The sequence below is a fragment of the mitochondrial genome of Citrus sinensis, assembly GCF_022201045.2.
Source record: "Citrus sinensis mitochondrion, complete genome".
Taxonomy (NCBI): Eukaryota; Viridiplantae; Streptophyta; class Magnoliopsida; order Sapindales; family Rutaceae; genus Citrus; species Citrus sinensis.
The window spans coordinates 253,642-265,000 of NC_037463.1; the positions used below are offsets into that span (position 1 = coordinate 253,642).

Consider the following 11,359-nt stretch of genomic DNA (forward strand, 5'->3'; position numbering starts at 1 on the left):
ATTGTTTTGTTCATTTTTGTTCATTCAATTCGAATAGCAAATACCAAGAGTGATAAGTTGAATAAAAATTCTTATAGTATCACAGGCGGGTGATTAAAAAAAAGAAAAGAAAGATGCTTTATAAAATAATTCCCCTTTTAGTTGATTTTAGTCAATTCTTCAATTCAACGATTGACCAAAAGAGAATATTAATATAATAAATTGCATGGCCGTACCTCAATCAAATACTGATATTTAGTTCTATGCAATGATTCGCCCCAATGAATTCGTCTATTTCGATTGTAGCCTGGTGGATAATGATAACGAAAAGGAATAGAAAAAAAAAAAGAGATTTATAAAAAACGGGGTGATTCGGCGAGGGGTACATAATTAGGTATATGGAATCAAATGCCAACTCTTGTGTATTTTTTGAGTTTTAAAAGGGGTTCGAGAATACGATTGACTTTAAGATACGAATACTTGGAGTCTAAGATATTAATAGTTGGTTTACGTTCTGTAAGAAAGACATGTATATGGGATATTAGATATTGCTAGTTATATATGAACTAAAGATATATCTAATCCACCCTACTCTTGTGATTATTGTGAATTTCGATAGGGATTCTAATAGAAATTTAGAAATTGTTCGATTTCGTCTTTGCTTTGATGCTTTGACTGGGAATTGAATCAATAAAAATAAAGAGATGAAAGAAAGAAAACGAACGAAGAATTCAAAAAAGGGTTCCGAAAAAAGAAATGGAAGAACAAAAGTCGTATGGATTTACAAAAATCCTGTGTTGTGCCTGTGGATCGAAACTAAAAAAGAGATATCTAAAAAGTTTTGATGGTTCAATAATAATATTATTATTACGCCAATTGGGAGTTCTTAGTTACTTCGGCTGGGCGAATCCTAGTGACGGAATAATTAAGTCATAATTTATTGGACGATTGTATCATTAACGATTTCTTTAGTTTTTCTTTATTTTAGTGCGAGGGACTTATCATGAATCCACTGATTTCTGCCGCTTCCGTTATTGCTGCTGGGTTGGCTGTTGGGCTTGCTTCTATTGGACCTGGAGTTGGTCAAGGTACTGCTGCGGGCCAGGCAGTAGAAGGGATCGCGAGACAGCCCGAGGCAGAGGGAAAAATACGAGGTACTTTATTGCTTAGTCTGGCTTTTATGGAAGCTTTAACAATTTATGGGCTGGTTGTAGCATTAGCACTTTTATTTGCGAATCCTTTTGTTTAATCCTAGAAATAGGAAGGGCAATTTACTTATTTTTTTTCTCTTATTTATTATATCCGTGTTTCTGGCTTTTTTGAATTCTATCAAGATTTAACTCCTCCAATTGGAAGGACTGATTTGAGGATGGGGAATTAGGATAGGCATACCAGTTCGCCTTTTTCTTTCCCTTTCTTAGTCTAAAGGAAACCCTCTTTTTAAGTGATGCTGCAACAAACGAGGGGTTTTGCAATGGACAGGAGTCCCGGCCCCTAATACTAATAAGTATCCCTCTTATCGGGAATCCCCAATTGCCAATTCAAAGAAAGGATTTCGAAATCGAATTTTTGACCCTGTTTCGAAATAGGTAAATTACTAAAAAAACAAATAAATTAAATAAATATATATTACGTAGAAAAAAAAAAAGAACTAGCGTTCTTTTTTTTTTTAGTCTATCTAAAAGAGGAGATCATATGAAAAATGTAACCGATTCTTTCGTTTCTTTGGTTAACTGGCCATTCGCCGGGAGTTTCGGGCTTAATACCGATATTTTAGCAACAAATCCAATAAATCTAAGTGTAGTGCTTGGTGTATTGATCTTTTTTGGAAAGGGAGTGTGTGCGAGTTGTTTATTTCAAGAATAGGCTGGACCCAACCAGCTGCACTTTTTTTCGTTATAACTAGGACCAAAGGGAAAAGGGTGCATGATTCCGCGAATTACTTCTGAATAAATTTCAAATCATATTTAAGAACCATAGCATTTCGTGATTTGTTGGTAAATCTATTTTGATTCTCTATCAACCAAACCAATAATGTGGGACCATTAACATGGTTAAAGCTAAAGTTTGAAGTCCAGACACAGCACGGTACTCTTTCTACTACTATGTTTTACTATAGAATAGAAATGTTTTCAAAATGAATAATTAATAAATGAATAATTAATAATAATTATTGGACTTTTTTTTTTTCGATATAAAACACTCATGTTGATAAAAAGATTTGAGCCTTTTATTGGTATTGGAAATTTGATTGGAAAATATTGGAAAAATAGGTATTTCAACCAACCCTTATTTATGCTGAATCGATGACCTCCATATAAAGTAAGAAGAATTCTTTGGATTTGAAGAAAAAAAGAAACAACTTTGCTGACAATTATATATTTTGATTTGGTCAGAAGAGTCCTCCGAATATTCTGTTCTTGGATTAGGGATCAGTCGCAAGATTCATTTTGGAATATGAATAGAGAAGAGAGGGAGAGGATAGGCTCATTACATTAAAAAAAGATATGGGAACCCCCCCCATACATAAGTAGTTGACGTAATTGAGTGGGAGAGCCAAATGAATCGAAAAATTCATGTTTGGTTCGGGAAGGGATCATCGAAGTTTTGAGATGAATGGAAAGATAATCTACTTTCATTAAGTGATTTATTAGATAATCGCAAACTGAGGATTTTGAATAGTATTCGAAATTCAGAAGAACTGCAGAGAGGGGCCATTGAACGGCTGGAAAAAGCCCGGGCCCGGTTACGAAAAATAGAAATAGAAGCAGATCAGTTTCGAGTGAATGGATACTCTGAGATAGAACGAGAAAAATTCAATTTGATTAATTCAACTTATAAGACTTTGGATCAATTAGAAAATTACAAAAATGAAACCATTCATTTTGAACAACAAAGAGCAATTAATCAAGTCCGACAACGGGTTTTCCAACAAGCTTTACAAGGAGCGCTCGGAACTCTGAATAGTTGTTTGAACAAGGAGTTACATTTACGTACCATTAGTGCCAATATTGGCATGTTTGGAGCGATGAAAGAAATAACTGATTAGTCCTTTTACTGTAGGCACAATTTTTTTTTTTTTTTTAAGTAAAAAAAAGAATTAAGAAATACTTATGACAACAATTAAAGCCGACGAAATTAGTAATATTATCCGCGAACGTATTGAGCAATATAATAGAGAAGTAAAGATTGTAAATATTGGGACCGTACTTCAAGTAGGCGACGGCATCGCCCGTATTTATGGTCTTGATGAAGTAATGGCAGGTGAATTAGTAGAATTTGAAGAGGGTACAATAGGCATTGCTCTGAATTTGGAATCAACTAATGTTGGTGTTGTTTTAATGGGTGACGGTTTAATGATACAAGAAGGAAGTTCTGTAAAAGCAACCGGAAAAATTGCTCAGATACCAGTAAGCGAGGCTTATTTAGGTCGTGTTATAAATGCCCTGGCTAAACCTATTGATGGTCGAGGTGAAATTTCAGCTTCTGAATCTCGATTAATTGAATCCCCTGCTCCGGGTATTATTTCGAGACGTTCCGTATATGAGCCTCTTCAAACAGGACTTATTGCTATTGATTCGATGATCCCTATCGGACGCGGTCAGCGAGAATTAATTATTGGGGACAGACAGACCGGTAAAACGGCAGTAGCCACGGATACGATTCTCAACCAACAAGGGCAAAATGTAATATGTGTTTATGTAGCTATTGGTCAAAAAGCATCTTCTGTGGCTCAGGTAGTGAATACTTTCCAGGAGAGGGGGGCAATGGACTACACTATTGTGGTAGCCGAAACGGCGGATTCCCCCGCTACGTTACAATACCTCGCTCCTTATACGGGCGCAGCTCTAGCTGAATATTTTATGTACCGTGAACGACACACTTTAATCATTTATGATGATCCCTCCAAACAAGCACAGGCTTATCGACAAATGTCTCTTCTATTACGAAGACCACCGGGTCGCGAAGCTTATCCCGGAGATGTTTTTTATTTGCATTCACGACTTTTGGAAAGAGCCGCGAAATTAGGTTCGCAGTTAGGCGAAGGAAGTATGACCGCTTTACCAATAGTTGAGACCCAGTCGGGAGATGTTTCGGCTTATATTCCTACTAATGTAATTTCCATTACAGACGGGCAAATATTCTTATCCGCGGATTTATTCAATGCTGGAATCAGACCCGCTATTAATGTGGGTATTTCCGTCTCTCGAGTAGGATCCGCAGCTCAAATTAAAGCTATGAAACAAGTAGCCGGCAAATTAAAATTGGAATTGGCACAATTCGCAGAATTAGAAGCCTTTGCACAATTTGCTTCTGATCTCGATAAAGCTACTCAGAACCAATTGGCAAGGGGTCAACGCTTACGTGAGTTGCTCAAACAGGCCCAAGCAGCCCCTCTCACGGTGGAAGAACAGATAATGACTATTTATACAGGAACGAATGGTTATCTTGATTCATTAGAAATTGGTCAAGTAAGAAAATTTCTCGTTGAGTTACGTACTTACTTAAAAACGAATAAACCTCAGTTCCAAGAAATAATATCTTCTACCAAGATATTCACCGAAGAAGCAGAAGCCCTTTTGCAAGAAGCTATTCAGGAACAAAAGGAACGTTTTCTACTTCAGGAACAATTCTAAATAAAAAACCACTCTTATTCTTACTTTATAATACTTAATAATAAAAAAAAAAATAATATATAAATATATATAAGTAATAAAATATTTGAATAATTATTCAATATATTACTCTATTTATTATTTCAAATCAAAATTTATTAATATAATAATTATTAATTTATTATTAATAATAATAATCGAATAAGAATATATTATTATGTAATAGAATATGGGGAAATGGCAAAAAATTGCGTCCAATAGGATTTGAACCTATACCAAAGGTTTAGAAGACCTCTGTCCTATCCATTAGACAATGGACGCCTTTCATTCCCATTCCTAATTTTTTTTTTTATTTTATTTTATTTATTTTTTTTTTTCGTCATTTTTCTTTCCTATCTCTTCTTCGGAAAGCATAAAGAATATGTGATATAATTTCAGGACTTTCATATTCAACTTGGCGATGCATTAAGTAAACTTTACTTAATGCATCGCCGAGTTGATATACTAACTGATATAATTATCATATGGAGCGGGTAGCGGGAATCGAACCCGCATCGTTAGCTTGGAAGGCTAGGGGTTATAGTAGACGTCGATTCATACTTTTTAACGCCGCTAATTCAAAACCGAACATGAAACTTTGGGGTCATTCGGCTCCTTTATGGAAGTTTGCTATATTCCCAGAGAGAAGCCGGGAGCAAAATAACAAAAGTCGACCCATAACATCTATGTCAGCTTTTTTTGTCTGAATGAATTCAAAACAATCCGCTTTCTAGATGATCCCTCTAGAAGAGTGGGATTATAACAATACCAATCTTTCTAGTTACTTCGTTCTCTATTTCTATTTGAAAGAATCCTTAGGAAAAGTTTTTTGTTTCCCCCGAGCTAAACTAAAAAAATAGAATACGTTGATGTCTCTAGTAAACTAGAGTGATCATTTAATAGCTATTTTGCTTCAATCTAACCTATAAAAAACCAAAATTGAAGATTTAGTTACGATTCGAACTAGACTTTTCTATCTTTATCCATGGATCCTTTACTTATACTTAAAAAATTGGAAGTATTGATCCAATTCAAAAACAAAAAACAAAATTATGTTTCGCAATTTCATAATCCAAATTGTCAATTTCGAATTGACTCTTGGATACAAATCACGAGAACGGATATTTTTCTCCGAATCTTTTATTTAAATTTGAGAGTGAAAGGATTAAAATTGAATCCTTTTAAGAAATAAAGTTTTTGATTGAAATATCAATTAAACTGAAGGACCCCTTAACTATTAAGGGGATTAATTGAACGAATCACACTTTTACCACTAAACTATACCCGCTACAATGCGATTATTGTATAAAAAGGGCCCTTTGTCGAACAAGAGAATCAGATGTAATCAAGATAGGACATAAATTTAAAATAATCATGAAATGAAAATTGGAAATTAGAACGTTGACGTCTTTGTCAGGAGTCCTCGTAAAGGAGGAGTTATTTCGTTTAAATAACTAAATTTAATAATTCAAAACAATTTCTTTTGTTGGACGAATTTTGACAGATATGGCTCGACAAAATAACTTTTATCCACACACCAAATACAAATTTGGATTCTTGATTCAATCAAAAGAATGGAAATAGTCCTTCTTTTTATTGTTCCTTTGAATACAATAACAAGGATTTCATTTTGTGGTTTTCAAATCAAATTCAAATAAATCGTTTTTTATGGTATGGTTCGCACCCTTTCTACGGTTCAGCGGTATGGGTCATTAGAACAAAAAAAGGCCCGGCTGGGTACTGACCAGGCCAGGCCGTGGAAGTGGAAATAAAAAAGGCCCCGTTGAACGAAATTAAAGAGATATTCTTTTCTTTATTTTTTTCTATTTTATCTCTTTCGAATACTTTCTTTATTTTAATTTTCGAAAAATGATAGAAATGGAATTGCTGATAAAAGTTATATCTATTTATATAATAGAATACAAAAGACAATAAAAAAAAAGAAATTCTATAAGCTATATTTTCTATGAGCTATATAATCAATTTACTTTCTATATTCTCTTCTAGAGAATATAGAAGAGAATATAGAAAGTAAAGATAGAAAATCAAGTAAAGACGGGCTTTTTCAAGCATTATTTTTTGTGTAATGTAACATAGTCATTTTTTTTTTTTTATTTTCAATTAGGAGAGATGGCTGAGTGGATTAAAGCGTCGGATTGCTAATCCGGTGTACGAGTTCTTCGTACCGAGGGTTCGAATCCCTCTCTTTCCGTTTCGGGCGATGGCTTGGTATTTTTCAAATTTAACTTTAGCGAACACTTTTACTTTATTTTTAATAGTAACTGGGAATCAAAAAATCCTAAGAACGTTTATACGAATAAAGTAAGCAACTCCTTCCTTTTTTATTCTTCGCGTCCGGGATTACGCCCTGGATCATTAGACAGGAATCCGAAGATGAAGAGCGAAACAAAGAATATCACTACGGTGTAAACAAAGAGTTTGAGAGTAAGCATTACACAATCTCCAAATCAGGTTTTTGGGGAAAAGGAAAAAGAGAATAGATTCTCTATTTTTATACTACATATCCAATTTTGACATCAAGAAATGAAGTTCTTTTTAGAATTTGATTCTCTAAATAGAAAATCGTTTTCATAAATTAAATTCACACAATTAGAATTCTACATTTTGGTTGGCTCTAATATAAGATGGTTTCAGTGAAAAAGGGTCAAAATTGCAAATAGCAAATGGGGGATCAAAATGGATCGCGGTTCCCCAAGAATTTCATTGTTTGAATGTTTGAATTGAGGCGGGGGTTCGTTCATATTGTAAGACTCATCTGCTCTTATTTATTAATTGTTAGAATTTTTTTTTTTTCGAACTAGAATAAATCATGAATTTTTCTAGCACAATATTAAAGATCTTATCGAAAACTTACAGCAGCTTGCCAAACAAAGGCTAAGAGAAAAAATAGAACAGGTATTACTGGCATAACATCTACAATTGGATTCAAAAAAGCGTAGGCCTCGGGTAATTTAGCGAATAAAAAACTACTCGAATAAAGGGCAGAATTAAGACAGATATACATTAAACTAAAGATATTAAGCATAACAAACATTTTGTTCTTGGAGATAATTTTATTTTGATTGAGTTATTAATATCTTATTGATATAAGATAAAAATGAAGAAAAGAAAGTAAGGTAGACAAAAAAAACTTCTTGGAACCGACCCAATCAAAACAAAAATCCTTCTATTCTCGTGTGAGAATTGAAGAAATCATACTTTCATACAATATCTTAATTGAATTCTATGTAATGATCAATAAATTAAGTTGTATTTTACACCTATATGTGTCAAAATCCTAACACTAAAATCAGAATCGAATTTTGGGGCTTTGGACTGGAATTGACGAACAGCCAATACCACTGGTACTCTTTATTAGTACCAAATCGAAATTGAAATGGGGCGTCGCCAAGTGGTAAGGCAACGGGTTTTGGTCCCGGTATTCGGAGGTTCGAATCCTTCCGTCCCAGACCGGGCAGAATAAAAATTTTCAATTCCCGTTTGAGCAACCCTCTTAAGTATATATTGATAAAATATACGTGTACGTCTTTTTCTTTTTTTTTTTTCGTAATTAAAAAAATTATTTTCTCAACCAGATCTTTTTTCACAAATTGAATCGAATCCAAATAATACGAAAATGGAACTGAATGCATTTGTGGTCCCCGCAAGCGGGGAACATCGATCACAAGAGTTTGAATTAAAAAACGTTGGATGGGCGTTTTTGCGTATGCCCCCCTCTTCCTCTTTCATTCACTTTCATATTTAAGCGAGTTTCGTAGAAAAGTCTGACGCCCCCCCCTCGAATTGAATTTTCAAAGATCCATTCTAAATCGAAATGGGAAAGCCTCCCCATTCCTATCTTTTTAGAATCCCAATTATTCTCTTTTCATTTCGGAATTCTAAACAAGAGGGTATTCCTGGTACTGATTGAATTCGGGATTAAGTCTCTTAAGTAAGACTAGGTTAGATTAAAATAAAAAACAACAAATTAGAAAGGAAACAATGACTTAATCTGGGCCCTTTTGTCTTTGTATCTATACAAAATAGTCTAGCATTCCGTAAAATGGGATCTTTTTTTTTTTATTTATTTAGGATTCCCACAGAAAGAATTCGGGGTGGGAGTAGGTAAGAGTTAGTGAGCAATGAAAGATACCGATTTGAATATCGGTGTCGGTCCAAATTTCATTAACCAATAATCCCGCTCTATATGGAATGGAGGCTCTTTGATTCTAACCCAAATTTTGCGGTCTTGGTCTTTTTTTAATGAATAATTGTAAATCTCTGGAATAACAATTGAGACGGGGGTTATTCATATAGTCTATTTACTTGAATTTTATACTATTTACTTTATTTTCTATTTTATTTATTTTATTTTGAATTTGGGGAAAGATTATTGAATCTGAAGCCCAAGCCAAAGAAACGACACATAATTTGAGGAAAGGCTTATATGCATGGATTGCTATCCTTCTATTTCAGAGATAACGTCCTTTTGCTTTTTAAGATTTGTGAGCCCTTATCTTCCTGTTAAATTAAATATTTAACATACAATATACATAATTACTTCCAACGAAAATTGTTCAGTCTAATCTGATAGATACGGAAATCGCCCATTTTTGTAATTCTGATTTTCTTTTTCATTTCAGGATTCCGGATGAACGACTAACAACCTAAATATTCCCTTCATATACAAGGAAAAAAGTCTGTGTATCGACCGAAGCAATGACTATTCATGATTCCATACTGGAATCAATTACATACCGGTTCCAAACTAGAGAAATGTTATGGTAAAACTTCGTTTGAAACGATGTGGTAGAAAGCAACGTGCGACTTGAAGGACATGATCCGCTGTGGATTTGTTTTTTACATCCACCATTTTCGATTTTATATGAATGGGCTCTTGGCTCGACATTTTTTCTTCTGTTCTATTAGAATCCTCAAGTTTTTTGGGGGGGTAATGGAACTAGTACAGGATGGAGCTCGAGTATAAAGTATTTATTCCTTTCTCAGGGGCACGGATCTAGGGTTAATACCAATCAATAAGTTGGAAAAAACTTCGTAAGTAAATTTTCGATATAGAAATCGAAAGGATCTGATTCGAGCAATTTTGAAATCCAAAAGCAAGGGGAAAATTTGTTGGAATTGGGAAAACTTTTTCTACCAAAAGTGTATCCTGTAGGAATCAATTGTTCGTATGATTCTTTGATAGAAAGAAATCAAAAGGGGGTGTGTTGCTGCCATTTTTTAAAATAAAAAACGTTAAAGATCACCGAAGTAATGTCTAAACCTAATGATTCAAAGCAAAGATAAAGGATCCTGGAACAAGGAAATACCATTTTTCAATTGTCTCAACAATTCAATCCAATCCAAAAATGGATTCGATTCGAAACGAGACAAACAAAAAAGGGGCTTGAGACCGCTCAAAAAAGGAAATGCCTAAGGATTTTCGGCTGGGCGTTGAAACTTATCTAACTTGAGTTATGAGAGTACGAATTCTTTTTTTGTTTCTTTTGAAAATGACAAAGAAACAAAAAAAGAATAACTTAAATCTCTAATTGATTTGATTATTTTATAGATCTATTTGACATTCTAATTCTATACATAGACATAACTATCACTTCGAACCATTTTGTTTTCTCGAGCCGTACGAGGAGAAAACTTCTTATACGTTTCTAGGGGGGGTACTGTTCATCTATATCTATCCCAATGAGCCGTTTATCGAATCGTTGCAATTGATGGTCGATCCCGAAGAGAAGGAAGAGATCTTCGGAAAGTGGGTTTTTATGATCCGATAAATAATCAAACCCATTTAAATGTTCCTGCTATTCTATATTTCCTTGCCAAGGGCGCTCAACCTACAGGAACCGTTCATGATATTTCACAGAAAGCGGGGGTTTTTACAGAAGTTAGTCTTAATCAAACGAAATTCTATTAAGGAATAGAACAAAAAAGAGGGTGTGGATGCGCTTTATCTAGTTTTGTATAATTTTTTCTTTACTATCCCCCCTTTTGTTCTATTCAGACCTATTTCTTTTCGGTTTTTTTTTGAAGTCTTTCTCTAAAACTCTAAAAAAGTATTCTTAAAGTTTTTTATTTATCTAATTCTTTAGATATTATTTATTAATTTCCATATTTATTATATCTATTTATTAATATATAATTTGATTTGTTATTTGGATTTGAATTCAATTTAATAAATAACCAATTAACTCTTTTTGTTTTTGTTATTGTATGTTTTTAGTATTTTCTCAATCTTGCTATTCAATATTCAATGTCATATTGACAATATTGTAGTGAACAAATATAATTTTCTCATGGAGAAATGGGCCCATTTATCTCCGTTCCATAGGTTTTGGTTGTCTTTTTTTTATGTTCAAAATCGATTAGAAATTTTTTTGATTCGAGTTCTTGCTAATTTCATTTTTTGATTCCGTTTTGAAATTTCCTTTTTTTTTTTATTTTTTTTATTTCCGATTCTATCTACCCATTCGAATTATTTGGGTTGCTAACTCAACGGTAGAGTACTCGGCTTTTAAGTACGGCTAGCATCTTTTACACATTTCTATGAAGCAAAGAATTCGTCCAAATCTTCGGGAGAGTTTGTAAGACTGCGACTGATCCTGAAAGGAATGAATGGAAAAAACAGCATGTCGTATCAATGGATAATTTTGAGAATATTTTATTCTTGTTCAATCGCTATAAAACCAAGTTTGAATTCTTGGCGCGGA

The 11,359-nt window shown here is 33.8% G+C and overlaps 1 non-coding gene across 1 annotated transcript; it reads right to left on the bottom strand.

Moving 5' to 3' along the window:
- Window positions 1–4,844: 4,844 nt before the first annotated feature.
- Window positions 4,845–4,916, bottom strand: trnR(TCT). The gene has a single exon. It is a non-coding gene; the product is annotated as a tRNA-Arg (tRNA).
- Window positions 4,917–11,359: the final 6,443 nt, after the last annotated feature.